We start from the raw sequence: 13,800 nt of genomic DNA on the forward strand, positions 1-13,800 counted from the left end.
TTGACAAAGGTATACCTGGTGACACATGTGCCACCAAGGTATAAATAATTCTCAAGGCTATCTTGCAACAGCATTTCACCTCAATTTCTTTCAGCAGAAACCAACATTTTCCTCAAATTTCTCAGCGTCCCTGAATTCAAGGAATTGTGACCATGGAATCCAAAGGATCTCCCCATCCTTTCATCTCTTTAACAGCCCTTAATGGAGAAAATTTCTGAGTTAATTGTGCTGGATGCTTCTTTACTCCCAAGTGGGAAAAGAAATCAAAAAAATGTGTTGATTTCCAACTCAGGACAAAAAAACTTGTTGGTCACTGAGGCTTAAAGTAAGACATTCATGCAATGCTCACTACTGTGCAGTGTTAATTTTTTTTCAGAGTCAACTATTTAAAATATGTCATCAGGACAGAAAAAATTTCAAATTCACCTATAAATGTTTGTTGCATAAAAAGTTAGAAAGAGAGAAGGGGAGCTTTCTAAAATTGCTTGTTATCCTTAGGTAATATAGCAGAAGGAAATGAGGAAGTTTGGGCAAAATGCCTTTTCTTAAGTGATATTTCTTTCAGGAGAAAGAAACATGGGAAAGGAAAATCAAAATATTTAAGTTATAAATGAATCCAGCTGAAAACAGTGAGATATCACACCCATCACTGTTTTTTAGGCAAAAAATTGCTTTCAGGATTATATAGCCACTGTTTGTAAACAGGAAACTGTCACCTGACTTGGTCTTAAGCTGCTTCCCCACCAGGCTGCCGTGGCCTTGCCACGGCCTCACTTACTGCACTCACATTGTTTTGAAACATTTACTGGTTCAGAGGGTAGTTCATGGGTACAAGAAAAAATGTTCCAACAGCAGAAATAGTCTTAGAGAGATGACAGTGTGCTATTTATTGTCTGGCAAGCCACAGTGGAAGGAGCACACAAATACCAGAACAGACAATTGTAAACAGAACACTTTAAAGTAGTCTATCAATGTTTTATATTAAACCATCTGTTAAAATTTCCACCCAGACAAGATGACTCTCTGCTTTGGAGGACTGCATGAAATGGTATGTTAGAAGACTCGAGTGAGTTTGTGATTTCTCTGAGTTTCATGATTGAGAAAATAATTCTCAAATAATCCTGTGCAGAAAACAAAATACTATTAGTCATCTGTACATATACACATGACTTTTAGAGAAAAGGAAAACTTAGTAAAATGGTCTGACCTATCTCCTATTAACCTGTTATTTTTCAACAACTTTCCAAGATAACCAATAAAATGTTCCTAATATTTAATATGATTCTACCTTCATTTATGGCTCGCTCCCTGGTAGAATTGAGGACTACTACTAGTACTTTAAATGAGCTCTTCCTAAGAGACAGATTCAAAATTATTATATTTATGCACACATGGCTTGAAATAAGACATAACCTAACCTTTAATTATGACTTACTCTCATGGTTTCAGGAAAGCAGCTGAAATCCTAGTGATGTTTTAAGAAAGTAAAATCCTGAGGTTTATTTAAGAGGGTTCTGTTACTTTAAATGTCATATTCTGAAAGCCCTTGTTAATAAAGACTGGCACAGGTCACACTGTCAATGATAAACAATCATTCCTAAATCCTTTGTTTCAGGCTACAGTGAAACCTAATCCCCATGGTGTTCTTGACTGGCCATGCATGCATGTAGATATGCAACACTTATATAGTACTAGTGCTTTCTTTCAAGCACGTTGCTCCTGACTGCAAGGCATTTGATTTCTGGTAATTAATCAGCTCATCATACATGCTGTGTTTCTCCCTCAGGCCCAAGTCAAGTTAGTGATCCAAAACTGGCCCCAGGAAAAAAAGAAACCATTTATGTTTTCAGTGCACGGAATAAAACTCTGATAAACAGTGCTTGGCTAAACATTTAATTCAGATGGCATTATTTATTTTTTTGCAAGATACAGGTCTGGATTTGGAGGTTGGGATTTTTTTTTTTTTTTTTTGCAAACTATAAGCCCATTTATTTCTTTGTAACTTGCAAGTCTGTTTACCTTGTCTGCCCCTGTAGAATGTTAAAAAAGCCTGGAACTGCCAAGTGGGCCCCTAAATGAAACATCAAGATCACTATATTAGTTTTGAGGTTTTGTGCTTCAACATCTGAACTCACTGTCTGAAATATCAGAGTTCATTTTTTAAAAAACACTCTGTCACATGTTTATCTGTCATCCTTTATCTTTGTGTTCCTTTGTATTTGGCTTGTCTGTATAATAGCCTGGATACTGTTAATTTTATCAGATCTGGGAAACAACTTCATCATGGTAATTCTTCATGCTTGGAGATGTGGCAACTCTCATTCTTTTCAATTATGTACCAGTTGGCCTTAATTGCTGTTTGACGAGTCACACGTTGTTACTAAGGGTCCACAAGAACATAAGAAAACTTAACAGGCAAGCTCTCACTTTTTGTTTCTTATGATTAAAACAATAACCTGTATGCTTACCAAGGCACCATGTTCAGCTAGTGAAGACTACTACCTCTCCATCAGCTCGTGGGTTGTGGTACCACTCCTTGTTCTGCTAATGCACAAGGATTTTGAGTACTTGCTTTCTGCAGTGATGAGATACAGCCCTGCCAACATTCATTCTAGGCTGTATTTTTTTGGCACAAGCTAAGCTGTTTATGCTGGTTCTTTTCCCTATGGCAAAGGCAAGAAACTGAAAGGAATTATTTCACCTAATAGCTCCTTGCCTCACAGGCCTGCTCTGAGACTTAATTAATTAATGTTTGTAAAGTGTTTCGAGAGCCTGGGATAAAAAGGTGCTATATAAGCACTGATACAAGGGCAATATATTGTTATTATTAACTCCCAGTCTGATCCAAAGCCACCAAGGGAATCAAAAATGGAACTGTAGTCACCAGTGCAAAAGTGGGGATAGTTTGTCCTGCATAAGAAAAGGTAGCACAGTGTATATTTATGTGCAAAGAATTAGGTATAGATATGTATTTAAGCCATGGGTCAGTTTGACCAAGAATTCTTGCAAGATAGGAAAAAAAAGAAAAGGATTTTGAACACTACTACTGTGCTGGTTTTAATTTCCCTGTCTTTTCTTGTTCTTAGCATACCATCCAGATAAGGAAAATAAACCACACTGGGCTATAGATTAAGTCAAATATCAAAATCATTGCATGCTGACTGTGAAAACTCACTCATGCTGAACATTTGTGGGTTATCAGGATCAAAGAGCACTTCAATATTTATCAAAAAGCATAGCCCACCATGGTTTAGTCTTCATTAACCTGGTGTGTATTTGAAGAACTCAATAGAGCTAATGCAGTCCAAGCTAAAGCTGACATTTTTTGACTTAGGAAAACATTTATCCTCTTGAAGAGATATGTATCAGTTTGTAAATGTTGTGAAAGGGCAGAATAACCTAAGGCTCACATATGCTATTGGATTGTCTGAAGTTCAGCTTTATGGAGCTGAATTATGCTTTGTACAGAGTCAAGAATGAACTTGTCATTTCTGTAATACCAGTAAAGCTTATTTCACGTATAATGGGACATCCCGCTGTGCATAGATGATACAATTTTTCTAGCTGGATTTAAAAATATTAAAATGAAAAAGAGGTTAAATTAGGCTGTGAAAGCTAGGGCATGTGTGATACGAAGGGTGTGCAATCAGCTGTAGGGAGTTTTGGTACTCCCCCTGCTACTTTTGGCTGATTGGGTTTCATGTCTGAACAAGACCTCAAGGAGTTTAGCTCATGTAAAAGACTCTCCCCCATATATAGAAAAGAATATGGATCGTAATGGGTGTTAGCTCTGATTCCCTGGCACTGCCTCTAGCTTTTTCAATCTGTTCTTACTGTGCAACTAATGCTCATATCCATGATGTTCATCTAGAGAAAGATCATTTGAAAACTTGCCGTGCTAAAACAGTAAGTTAGTATTGCAAAATTAGAAGAAAAGAAAGTATTTATGCATACTGATGACATAGGATACATATGTATGTCAGGGAGAGAAATCAAAATGGAGATTATGGCACAGGACCTAGACTCCTGGCTCAGCTTTCTGTCAGTTTCTTTTCATTACTTAAGCAAGTTGTTTCATTTCTCCAGGTCACAACAGGGTGTTGCAAATATTTTCTTTTATTTACTCTATATGAAACAGCAGGAAGAGAAGCAAATGGGAGCAGGTATATGTGACCGAGAGGATCGTGAGTGCAAAATGGATAAAGAGGAATTGGGAGCTTGATGTTTAAAGAAAAATAAAAGCCAAATTGCAGTCAACAACTTCTTGCTGGTTGGAGCTCAAGCCTGAGAAATGTTTCAGGCAAGGGGAGTTAGGCACTGTTTGCTGCTGATTTGCTCCATATTCTTTCTGAACATCTGAAAATTTTCTTCTAATGTGTAATTCCCTATTGGAATAAGAAAGCTGGTGAGCCTTGGACACTCATTCCAACAAGAGATGTGTGTCTTTTGAGTTAAACTGAATCATAGTTTGACCCAGAACTGGTAGGAGATTCCTTCATTATCTCCTCTTGAATCTCATAATTATTGCATTCTTGTGCTTCTTCTGCTGGGATAATATGGAAATAAAGTACAGTAGTTGGGGAGCATGGTGATCACAGATAGACAGTGAAGCATTGCTGCTCACCATTTAAGCATACTATACCATATATTTAATATGGTTTATCAGTGGTTTTTTGCATTTCATTTCCTAGCGGCTGAGTTTCTACTCTCAAATCCTGAAGGGAGATGGTTTAACCAGACACTGTCAGTAGTCTGCAGCCTGTGCAGATTTCCACATTTTCACTAGAGCCAGGTTTTCTGGAGCTGTGTAACTGTCATCCCACAGAGCTTGTGTAGCCTCTGTCTATACTAACAAGTTGGCAGCATGTGCAAGTTGCACCAGAGCAGTCAAGTGCTGGGGTAATAAGGCAAAGCAACAGCTCCTCATACACAGGCTTCCTGCTGTAAAGCTCTCTGTCAGCAGGGAGCGGCCTGGGCCATGTGGAAGATGGGAAAACTCTGTAATTCCATGTATCATTGAGGAACATGTCAGAGTGCTGGTTGAGACTGATCCAAAAAAAAACCCCAAAAAACCTCTGGGCATTTTGTAACACCTGCAGTAGAAGCCTGTCAAGGGAAGAAGAGTGAATATCTGGATCTGTCTGTGTTTAAATGCAAACTAGAAGGAAAATACCAGCTGCAATGGGAACAGAACAGTGTTCTAAAGGTTTAGTGGTTCAGTTTGAATACCTCCCTTGTGTAACATCAGTGACTTACTTTTTAAAGGACCTGTGCACCTGTAGATCTTATTGTTCTCTACTGTTTGAATTGTTTATTCTTCTAAAAATATTTTACAGTTGATGTAAATTGGTTCTTTATACTGAGCTAAATGGGAAAAGGAAAAATATAACACAAATTAAGTTGGGAAGAAAGGAAGAGAGTCTTACTGGAAATTGCTATTTTTTTCTGGTTTTGACATAGGGTTTTCCTTACCAAATTAGTTGCTCCATTGCCACAGAAAATACAGGAAATCTAAGCAGCTTCTCAAATTAATCAAGTAGAGGAGATAGCACAACATCTTATCTGAGTTTTCCCTCTGGCTTTTTCACCATACTACCCCTTTACTCCATAAACTTTGAGCAAGTTTAAAGGCGCTCCTGCAGCATAAATATAAGTGGGTTGCCTAAGATAAGGGACACTGCATGAAATGGAAAACATGAAAGCAAGCATACATTGAAACAGCCATCTGCTCAGCCTTGGAACAGGGACATTGCAGAGCTCATCTATGCATTAGTGGTGGCATTTAATGCAGTTCCTAACAAAAAGAGTTAATAAAATTCATGGCTGTAGCTGATTCACATTATACTGTCCTTCCAGAAAAAGCCTGTACCATTGCTCTGTGACTCTGTGCACAGAATGGTAATACGTGCCATAAGGCAAACAAAAGAGCCTCTGGTTTCTATTGCTGTGGATAGGCAGACTCGGAGTCTACAAGTGAGCTGGAAAACCCTTCTGGATTGGCAGCAAGAGGCAACCTGTGTTCCTGAGGCAACCTGTGTTCCTGAGGCAATCACAGCCAAAGCTGTCCCCAAGCCTGGGAGCCATGTGCTCTTAATAGCCAGCAACTGTGCCAACAGAGAAGTACTGAAGAGGAGCTATGGAACAACTGTTATTCACATCACTGGAAAATTGTTAAGGAATGGGATATAAGGTCAATGGAGTCTTAAAACACCTCATCAGCATTATCTGCTTCTATGCTCAGTTATTTTGCACATGGTGGTCCACAATGGAGCCTTTCAACATTTACCTTTTGCTTAGGAGTTCACTTGCTGCGTTACTTACCAGGGGAAGTAAGTTGATGGCACATGGCAATACTGCAGGAAGGGTAATTACATGCAAATAGATGCTGTGAGGCTGTTAAGAGCAACCATTGTACACAAATAGTACAATTTAATAGCTTACCCTACAAATCATTGCAGTTATTTTAAATCTGTCATTCTACAGAGAAATATTATTTCTATAGGCTGGCTCTCATTCTAAAACCTTTAAGGGGTATATTTGCTAAGAGCTACTTCCACTTCATTTACGTTATTAAATTAGGTTTCTCAAACAAATATTGCCAGTAGTATTTGTAAGCAGTTCTTGTTTCGTTTACTGAAGATGGAGCTCTGAATTCTCTGAAGGAAAAATTAGAATGTTTTAACATATGCAAAAATTTGGAGGGCAAAATCCATAGCATCAACTATTTTCTCTGCTGCTGTAAAGTGGTGTTTTTCCATAGTTTTATGCTTTACACAAACAGAAGAATCCAGAAGTTTTTAAGTAGAGAAAGAATGCAAACCAACATATTTCACAGTTTACAAAACACATCTAAGATGCACGTTGTTTAAGACATTTAGAAAACAAGGTATTTAACTGCAAGATATATTAAGTAAGTGTTCAAAATATATGAAAGCAAATGGCAAAATGCTGGAATCTTTCAGATTTGGGGGACTGATAGGCTTTGTGCATGTCTGTGTGTGCATGCATGCCTGTGCTCGTGACGTCTTTTATTCAGCTGCCAATGTAATTAACACACTACCGTGGGAGAGGAGGGTGGGGCTTATTTTCCAAATCACAAACTCCTTGTTGTTGAGCTCAGGATTGTCTCAGCTGGGTGTTTCTAAACATCTCATGCTGAATTATTTAATTTGGCATAGATAAGTAAATAATGTATAAAGAAGGGGGTCTGACCCCACACCTCCCTCTTAGCTGAGGTCCAAATGTCAAGGTTATTGGGCTTGGACAGCAAGGATACATTGCATTGCCATACCCAAATCTTTTTTTTTTCATTTATTTTCTCCTAAGTGGCTCAGGGACCATTAATTGTGAATCAAAGTCTCCTTAGTGCTTAAATTGTGTTTGAAAATGAAACTTAGGCTCCTAAGCTCCTTGGAGCCTTTGGAAAATTTGATTCTTGCAAGGATTTATGCCTGTTCACTGTACCCCACACATGGAGTCCCGGCACTGGAACTTTGAGTCAGAGAAATGGCAGTTTACTGAGACATTTAATTGCTGGATCTCAGGTTACATGAAATAGAGTTGAAATCACAGTCCAAATGACACCTGTGACAAAACTCTCAACAATTTTTGGATTTCATTGAAGGATGTGGGATGAAATTACAGGGGAAAATACCAAGCTTTACAGAGAAATGCATAGACTGGAGCTAAATGCTTTCTTAGTGTAACACAAATAAATGAATTTAGCTCAAATAAAATGAATGTTGACAAGTGCTTGTAACACTGGCAGTAGAGGTGGTTTTTTTTTTTTTTTTTTGAGTAATAGTATATTAGTATTTTCTACAAAAACAGAGGAAGTAGGAGATCCAGGTTCCCTTTCTTCCTGTCTCAGGCAAATTGAATCTATATCTGTCATCGATCACTAGATGCTGGACTGGATAACAACTCTTGTTGGCTTCTATTTAAAAGTGCAGGACAAAACACTGTGAAAATTCAATAAATGGGATCCACTTTCGAAATTAACATTAATTGAGACATAGAGGATAACAAAGCCCAGTGGAGACTTTTACTTATTTGGAACAAATTCTCTCTTTCAGAAATTGTTCCTTTTCTTGACTTTTACCCTTCTAAAATGGAAATACCAAAGGAAATCTGAAATACATTCATGGAACAAAACATGAATAAGTTTGTATTTTGTGAGTACAGTTTAGATGTGACAGGTTTGAAGAAATTACTGCAAATCAATATAATACAGAATATAAAAAAGCAAATATTTAAACAGCCATGACTACTAATTACTGAGTTAAACTGAAAAAAGAGACCTGAAGGTTATTCCCACTTGAAAACATAACTAGCAAATGAAGAACTTTCAATCTTTTCTCTCTTCTCTGTGTGGCGGTGCCGTCTAATCTGCCTTTGGTGAGTCATACTTGGCTCTCTGTCTGCTACAAAGTTTTTGCCACTGTCTTCTTGCTTAAAAGCCATACAGAAGTTTAAATATCAGTGCAAACAATGTTTGAATGTGCCCAGCTAATCACTGAAGGCATTGTCACAGAACAGAGGAGCGTTGCAGACATATCAGATACTTTGGCAACAGTAGCATAATCCAATCATTCATTAACATAAATTAAGCTACGCTGCTGCAGGCCTAAGAAATGAAGAACAAATTGGAAATGTGTAAGTTAAAAGAACTTGGTCTGGGGGGAGCTTTCAAAGCATTGTCCTACGTAAACCCTGTCTGCTTTAGCCAATGGACAGGGAATTTCATTTACTGCAAAATGGAGGCTTTGAAGATGCTGATTAACACAGAGTTCAGCCTTGTGTTACAGGCTAGCAAAATGACTAGACCAAGCCTTTGTTTTGAGACTTAAATAATAATGTTATCACACCTTTTTACGTCACCTATTTTTTTTTCTCAAATAAAAAAGTTATCTTAACAGTAACTAAGGCACTTCTCTGGCTTTTGAAGCCTATACATTGCACTCAGGCTATAGGTTTTCCTTCCATTTCCTTCTAGTTGTTGTGCGCTTTCTGAAAGGCTGAGAAGCAGTTCAGAGTGACTGAAAGGCAAGTTTATGCTTAAAGACCAGAAATGCCTTTTCTCACAGCCCACACATATCAGGGTTGGAGGTTTTCTGTCTGTCTAGACTGTGCTGTATTTTTGGTCCTGCAAGATCTATGGGAGCACATTTTTGTAGCATGTGAAGTGTGTTATGTGGGGGGAATTCCACTGTCTAATGCAGAGAGTGAGATTCTCTCTACATCCTTGTGTGGTAGGAAGTTTCCATTGTGTCTGAAATTGAGAAATTATCTTGCAAGTGTCAACGCATCTGAAGCAAAAAATTCTAATTTAGACCAAGTGACAGATGAAACATTTGTGTTTAGAAGAATAATCTGACTGTATGGATTTCATAATCTTATTACATTCTTTATTTAGAAGATGCTTAATCAATTAATTGTGCTAAATTCTACCTTTAATTTTCCAGAAGAATCCAAGATTCCATTTTGTTATTATACATAGCATCTAAATACATCAAAATGCCTACATTTAGTCTTTTTGATACAGAGATGTATTTGATTGGCCAGAATTGCTGGCACTTCTCTGTTTGCTGATGTAGCAATATCTGTGCTTTCATTTGTTTCTGATTTCAGTCTCTTTTTATTTGCAGCTCTTGCCACTCCAGTGAACCTATTACCTTCAAAAGTGCTGTATTTGAAATTATACAGAAAAATCATGTATGTAGTTTATATAAACTTGATTAATATTAACCAGATGAGTAAAATTATTCATGGACTTTTTAAAGAAGTTGCAGCACTTCTTAATGGAACTGTATAAATACATTAACCCCATGTCTGCATCTTAATATTAATTTGTTTACTGAGATTTTAAAACTTCCATTTTTCATTAATATAACTGCTTACATGTTATAATTGCTTTTGAATTTAGCTGAATATTTCAAAGTCTCTCTTATATTGTCTCTTTGCCTTGCATTGCTCATCTTGTTGGACCTTATGAATATTTGTACAGTGTCCCTCAGGTTGCACTCAATCAAATGTTTATCATGCTATTAATTTAATACTTTTCAATCTAGCACATATGCTTCAAGAGATTTCTCCAGCTGTTTTCACAACCTGAAAAAAAATATTAAAATTAAAAGAATCTATCTGGAAAAACAATTTGGGTTTCAGTGCTTTCTAGTGGTGAATCACAGCTTCACTCTGTGCTTGACGTAGAGGGAGTACTCCGTAGCACAGAAAGCTATATTTGCCTTCCCTGGTGGTGCACAAGAGCTTTCTCCCCTCTTGTTCCAGCGTGTGCTAGATAACATTTGACTGCAGCAACTGGTTTGAAAGGCTTGGCATTTTTCTACTCTTAAAGAGGAGGCTTAGCTTGACTCCAAAGCAAAATGGCCTGGAGTCTGAGGCATCTGACTTCAGATGTACTTATAGAGAAGACAGGGGTTTCAAGAAGAAAGCACAGCATCCTCTGACAATGTGTTTGGGCAAAGTTTCAGGTTTGGTGGCAGGAAAAAGAACTACTGATAAGAAACTATTTCTAAAGGACTCTCTGCTTAATGGTTCCTTATATGTTTGTCATCTAAATACTGGTCTAACCTGACTTGGCACAGGATATCATTTCAAAATTGCACCAGATGCAAAATCATATATATATATATATATATATATATATATATATAAATACAGTGATATAAATAGTGATAAAATGCAATGTGCTTAGGAGTCTAGTGTAAGATAAAATCTGCCTAGAAACACTTAGCCATAGGATTTATTAATGATTATTCCAAGCATGCGTTAACTACAGAAACAACACCATGAGCTATTCACTACAAAATGAAGAAGCAATCTAAAGGAAAATGTAATTATATGAATTATTAATAATGATAATAGCTTTCACACAGATATTTCTTTTTCCCTGTCTCTTTGCCTTACAAAGGAATAGTTTCATAGCTTGCAACAGCTTGAGGCTGACCAGCTGAAAGTACATAACTTTTATGCAGTTAAACATTTCAATTGCCCTGTCATTTCTTCTAGATTCTCCACTGCCTAGTATTCCTATTTTCAGACATTAGCCCATAATTTTGATCTTGAATATCTAATAGTGATTCATTCTGCAGACTTTTTCCCTAAAGATGTGGGATACATTTTTTTCCTAGGCTTATAATTTTCCTGGAGCAAGACATCACTATTTCAACAGGAAGGCAATAAAACATTTCTGAACACTAGAAACAGCAGTCTCCCCTGTAATAGATTCTTATTTATTTTTAACAGAATCAATAGTTGTTTGCAGGAACTTGCACACTGCAGCCTGTAAGTAAGGTAAGATTGAGAGTATGCAGCTGTCTCATGATTCAGGTAGTGTAATCTGATTGAAGTCTGTGGCTACTTTCTATGAAATCCACAGTGCCAGCTCTTTCAGCAGGTTCATAAGACTGACCTCTTTCCAGATGGCTCCATATATCCCTCATGAAATCCATCAATACAGTAAACTTCCTTTGCCTAACCTCGGTATTGATTGAAGTTAAGTACTACATTTGCTAGTAGAGCTCAATGAAGCTAATCATCACAGAAGTGCAGCTCAATGTTTCCCATTCAAGAGACTTCAACATACCTGAATATCATAGTAATTGGTCTGCAGTTGAGTATATTTCTATCTTCATTTTAGAAGAGGATAAAGCATCCCCTTTTATACTCACATAAGTCTGTCATCATACAAAGAAAATAATGAAAGATTTATACTAACCTGTTGTTTTCTGCTATGAACTGGATGTTCGAAATAAATGTCTCCAAATCTCAGTGTTACTTTTCCCTTCTAGATATTCCACAACACACTGTTGCTTTGGCATGAGTAGTAGTTAATTGTATGAAAATTTCTAATTTTTAGTCCCCAGTCGTCTCTTCCTCCCTCTCCCTTCCTCTCCCCCCTCCCCAATGACATTGCTACCAAAACTGGAGTATTATCTCTGACTGGAACTTGACTGTAATTAGAATTTTGACTGGCATTAGAATCTAAAAGTCAGAAAGGCACAGTGCTGGCAACTTACAAAGCTTTTGCATTCAGAAGAGCAGTCACATTATTCATTCCTATTCTACTAAGATATTCCCTTGAGAAGGGTTGGGCTATATGTAAACTTAAATAAAATTTTGTTACTGAAAAGAAATTCCTAAACGTGTACATCTCTTCATGGCATAATTTTGATTTATTTTGATTTATATTAAGAGGAAAGACCCACATATTGCATGCTTTTAGAGTTTTATTACTTCTGATGCAATAGATATATACAAGCTATGCAATGGAATTGCTAAAAGGATGTTCATAACATAGAAGACAAGAGAAAATAAATGACTTACAGCATTGATTTGTACCATACGTGGAGATAACCAAAGGAGTTTTATCGGCACCCCTCAGGTGCATATTCAGTGTTTTATGAAATGATGTAATGTCTTGGAGAGTCTGTCAAAGGGGCAAATGTTAAAATCAAAGCTGTGCTCAGGAAAGCAGCACAGAACAAATTTACATGATTCAAAACTTTGATGAGCTATAGGGGAGGATATCACCACAGGCCTTCTAGTCTCTATCTTCTTTCTGTGAAAAATGAGTGAAGAACAGTGCAAATATCTGAAGCTCAATTTTATTATATTTATCTATTCAAACACCTCCAGCAGTGGGTCAAATCCTGATGAATCTTTGAAGGGACCTGTCCTTTATTCAGGGCCATTAGTCTCTTAAAATACTTTCCAAATCAAAGGTGAAAACCTCAATATTTTCCAATAGACAAATTCATGTTTGTGAAGTGATATTTCATACATTTATCTAGCTAATCTATAGCATAATAAACAGGTTTGCACAGAAATGGGGAATGTGCTCAACAGTAATTCAGAGAGTGGCACAGCCCCTGCCCCAGGTGTGGCACACGCTTCTCTCTCACTGCTGACTGCTACATGCTCCTAGAGAAAGAAGGGTGTTTCCTAATGAGACACAGCACTTGCTTCAGGTTACTCACATGGCATGAGATCAATGAGCAAAAACTACAAGTACCTCATTGAAGATATTTCAGGATGTCCGAAATGTAGAGAAATGGTTTATCGGAAGAGCAAACACCATTCAGAATGTTTTCATGAAGGCAAAAGGCAAATAGATTATAATTAAGCTAAATTTAAAAATAATATTATATAATAATAACTTTTAATGAAAGAGTGATGACAAGGTATTGCAGGGGGATCCTTTACTGGCAAATCTCTTGTATTTTGTTGTCTTTGGAATCTGCTTCCTCCCTTGCTGTGACAGAAGCCGGGTGTTGACTTCTAGGAAGTGTTGAATAGTCTTTTTTTCATCTTTTTTTTTTTTTTTTTTTTTTTTTTCCAAGGATAAATAAGACCATAGCTCAAATTGCAGGAAATATGTGATTTCCTTTTCTTTTTGGATATTTTTTGTTTGTTTGTTTGATTTGGTTTTGTTAGGTGATTTTGATTATAACTTATTGTATATTATGTCTTTTTAAGTCTCATCTTTTCTGAATTCAGATACTGCAACTTATGAATTAAAAGAAAGAAACCAATTTATCAACAAAAGGAAGGATAAACCAGGGTGATAATTCCTTTTACATAATGCTAATGATGCTCCAAATAATAATAAAATAGCCAAAACCAACAAAACAGAAAGGCTCTTTATTAGCAAAGAAATAAATTTGTGTGGCATTGTGTTAGCAGCATATCAGCAGCATCGTTCTTGGTAAAGAACTTTTCAAGTCTGGACATAATAAACCACTCTGTCTCTTCTGGATAATGATTTTCTCACATAAA

This window comes from Vidua macroura, chromosome 9 (assembly GCF_024509145.1).
Source record: "Vidua macroura isolate BioBank_ID:100142 chromosome 9, ASM2450914v1, whole genome shotgun sequence".
Classification (NCBI taxonomy): Eukaryota; Metazoa; Chordata; class Aves; order Passeriformes; family Viduidae; genus Vidua; species Vidua macroura.